The sequence below is a fragment of the Vigna unguiculata genome, chromosome 5 (assembly GCF_004118075.2).
Source record: "Vigna unguiculata cultivar IT97K-499-35 chromosome 5, ASM411807v1, whole genome shotgun sequence".
Taxonomy (NCBI): domain Eukaryota; kingdom Viridiplantae; phylum Streptophyta; class Magnoliopsida; order Fabales; family Fabaceae; genus Vigna; species Vigna unguiculata.
In genome coordinates, this window is record NC_040283.1 from 25,831,549 (window position 1) to 25,835,110 (window position 3,562).

The window sequence follows — 3,562 nt, forward strand, 5'->3', positions numbered from 1 at the left end:
TTCATGGCCTTGCAGGTGAGGACCCATGCAAACACTTGAAGCAGTTTCATGTCGTGTGTTCCACCATGAAGTCTGCAGATGTTCAGGAGGACCATGTGTACTTGAAGGCTTTTCCTCATTCGTTGGAGGGTAATGCGAAAGACTGGTTGTACTACCTTGCACCCAGGTCTATCACGAGTTGGGATGACCTGAAGAGATTGTTCTTTGCCAAGTTCTTCGTAGCTTCAAGGACAACAACCATAAGGAAGGAAATTTCTGGCATCAAGCAACAATCTAGGGAGACCCTTTATGAGTTTTGGGAGAGGTTCAAGAATCTCTATTCAAGTTGCCTTCAACATCAAATCTCTGAACATCTCCTTCTGCAGTATTTTTATGAAGGCCTGCACCACATGGATAGAAACATGATTGATGCCGCAAGTATTGGTTGTAACATCCCGTCAGGATATTACGGATTTATAAATAAAATAAAGAAAATAAATTATCAGCGCATTTAATAATACCTCATTTTCCCAAAACGCGGGAAAATTTAAAACTTTATTAAACGATCGAATAAAGTTTATAAGTACCAAAATCATAATGTTATAAAATTACCCATCAGGGTTTACATCAGTTTCCAAAAGTAATAAAGAAAACGTAAGAATTCCCCAAGTCTAACCCCTCTCCACGTCTAAGCATCACTTGAGCCACCTGCATCAACAACATCTGCTCCCGTGTAGCGCGTACACGATCATCGCCACACACACGAAGATAGGGTGAGCTTAACAAATAAACCACATATATAAAGTTACAAAAATATAAGCATATAAACTCATGTGACTGTACATAACATAAACATCTCACATTGTCTCATTCCTTAATTCCTACCATCTGACCCCCAATCAGAGTATTCGTGTTCTACAATGTCTAAGGATTACTTCAAGGTGACTTGCTGCCATACCTATCGGTCACAACCGATAGAGCACGTGCGGGAAAACATGCTACGGATCATACACCGCAACGCCAGGTAGAGTTCCCATATACGAACATAGTCCGTATCGTCCCAAGACTGCCAAACTCGTCAGCCAACAACTTAGGATGGCAATCTATCTGGACCCATCCGTACTGGCCACAACCAGCACACTCACACCGGCAACACTTGCCAACCCGGGCCATAACTCAAAGGTTCCTCATGTTCATCCGCCATCCCGAGCCACAACTCAAGAGATGCTATTCTGAGCCACAGCTCAAGGAATACCACGTGCTTAACCCTTATCCCAAGCCACAACTCCAGGGATACGTTCCGAGCCACAACTCAAGGAACACCAGCAATCCCACCTTTAAAGCACCACTGGAAGCCTTGTAGACCACAAATACGAAATCAAAATTCCAAGCTGCAGCAGTACAAATCGCCTGGCGGGGGACACGTGTCGCCAGGCGCTGCCAGCTCCCAGACCGCCTGGCGGGTCTCGCGTACCGCTAGGCACACAACGCCTTAATTTTCCTCTCGCCATCGCGACCGCCGGGCGGAACCATTTCTGCCACCAGGCGCACACCACCTCGAGACCCCACTGTTGTCTCGCTACCGCCTGGCGGTTCACATCCCACCGCCAGGCGCCGTGACAGTACAACACTTTCTGGTTTTTCTGCCCATGTCTTATACAATTTCTTACCTCATTTCTACCTATTCAATCCCCTGTATCATATACTTACGAGATTACTATCATTAGTGAGGTCCAATCCTCAACTTCTTATCTTGGTAGCAGCACCCATTCAATCAAAACATTAAACTCCTCCCTTCTTAACTCATTAATACTCCTAGATTCTTTACACTTAAGTTGTTGCCAAGTCCACTACGCATGTTTGAGCTCTCATTCCCGATAATTGGTTAATTCTTTAAACCCCCTCGCACCCAACTATTTTACTATTCAGAATCAGTATTACCTCACAATAAAGGAAGACCCCTATTATTTAATATCACTACTTCCTAAGGCAATTCTCCCCCTTGAGACGCATGCACGACTCCCTCATCAACCTTCCCAAATACCACGAAAATTTCCACCTATTGACCCCAATCCAACAGAACAGAATCCCTCCTCAGCGCACAACACCTCAGCCTGGAGTATTTCTGCCACTGCGCGGGCGCCTGGCGGCCAGCCCATGTGCCGCAGGTGGTGCTTGCCATCTGGGTTTTTTCCAGATTTTTCTCGCATCCAAAACCCCACCATTTCTCCACCTCTGTGAATTTTCACTACACGTAATCCAGTTCAAGTACAATCACAACGACTCCATATTTTAATTATACTGATCCTTATTCCTATATCGAGTTCACAGTAATTCAATTCAAATAGCAATCCAAGATAACATACCTTCAACCCTAAACTTACACACTGTTCCATTCAATTAAGCCCTTAATTAGGTGTCCATACCTACTGTTGGTTAACATTATCCCCTTTTACGGTTCCCCATTGACTTTTGCCCCGATTAGATTTAGCCTAGAACCCCAGAAAACCCAAAACGGGAGAAATGGCCCCGCGTCGCCTGGCGGTTCAACCAGCCCCGCCAGGCGCTTCATCCGCAAACCCAAAAATTAGTATAAATCCTAAGCGTCGCCTGGCGGCCGGGAGTGTGCCACCAGGCGGTTCCCTTCTCAGAACCCCAAAACAGTGCAGAACAGATGAGTCGCCTAGTAGTGGTTCATCACCCGCTAGGCGGTTTCTTGAAATTTCCCAGAAACACAGTATTTCAAGATTTCAACAGTTCATAGGCACCCCAATTAGCATACATCACATCATAATATTGGTTGAAGCAAAAACAGTAGAGTCCAGCTCCCCTAACCTGGTTTTTCCTTCGTTTAAGCTTGATGATCAAAATTCCTCCCTACGCCAATGGTTCCCTTAGCCTTCTCACAATTCAGTCCCTAAAATCCCTCTCAATCTCACAAGCTCTCAGATTTTCGTGCTCTCTCCCTGGGTATGTTTTCCAGCTTGCAAAACCTTCACTATTAACCTAGTTTTACCTTTTAAAGTGTGCCTAAAACTTAACTAAATGCCCTAGAATGAAAATTAATTATTAGGTGGTATTTTAATGTCATTCACCCCCTCCTTAAGGCCATTTTCCAGCCACCCCTCAGCTGCCATACCACTAGGGTTTTCCTTTCCACCTTTTCATATTCAAATCAAATCCAAAAATGCCAAAAATAAAGTTTAATGTAAGTTCTCTAAGGGTTGAACTCATAACCATGCAATTACCAAATCAATATCACACCATCATGCTAATTCATGTTTCATGCTTAACAAATCCAATTCAGACATCATATCATACCAGAACATAATTTCATAGTTTAAATAATAAAACAATAGCACAAAAGTTAGCATACATAGGACTCAAACCCAAGTCTTCTGACACAATCAAAGTACTCTCAACCATTTGAGCTAGTACTTTTCCACATCATACCAACCATAATTTAACGTCATAATTATTTCCCCTTCTGCATTTATTAATTAATTAAATTCTATGGGTTTTACATTGGTGCTCTTGGTAACATGATCCCACTTGCAGCCAGGCAACTAATCGAGAACATGGC

General features: G+C 43.6%; 1 non-coding gene across 1 annotated transcript; it reads right to left on the minus strand.

Moving 5' to 3' along the window:
• Positions 1-236: 236 nt before the first annotated feature.
• Positions 237-343, minus strand: LOC114186432. The gene has a single exon (XR_003605090.1). It is a non-coding gene; the product is annotated as a small nucleolar RNA R71 (small nucleolar RNA).
• Between the last annotated feature and the right edge of the window lie 3,219 nt (positions 344-3,562).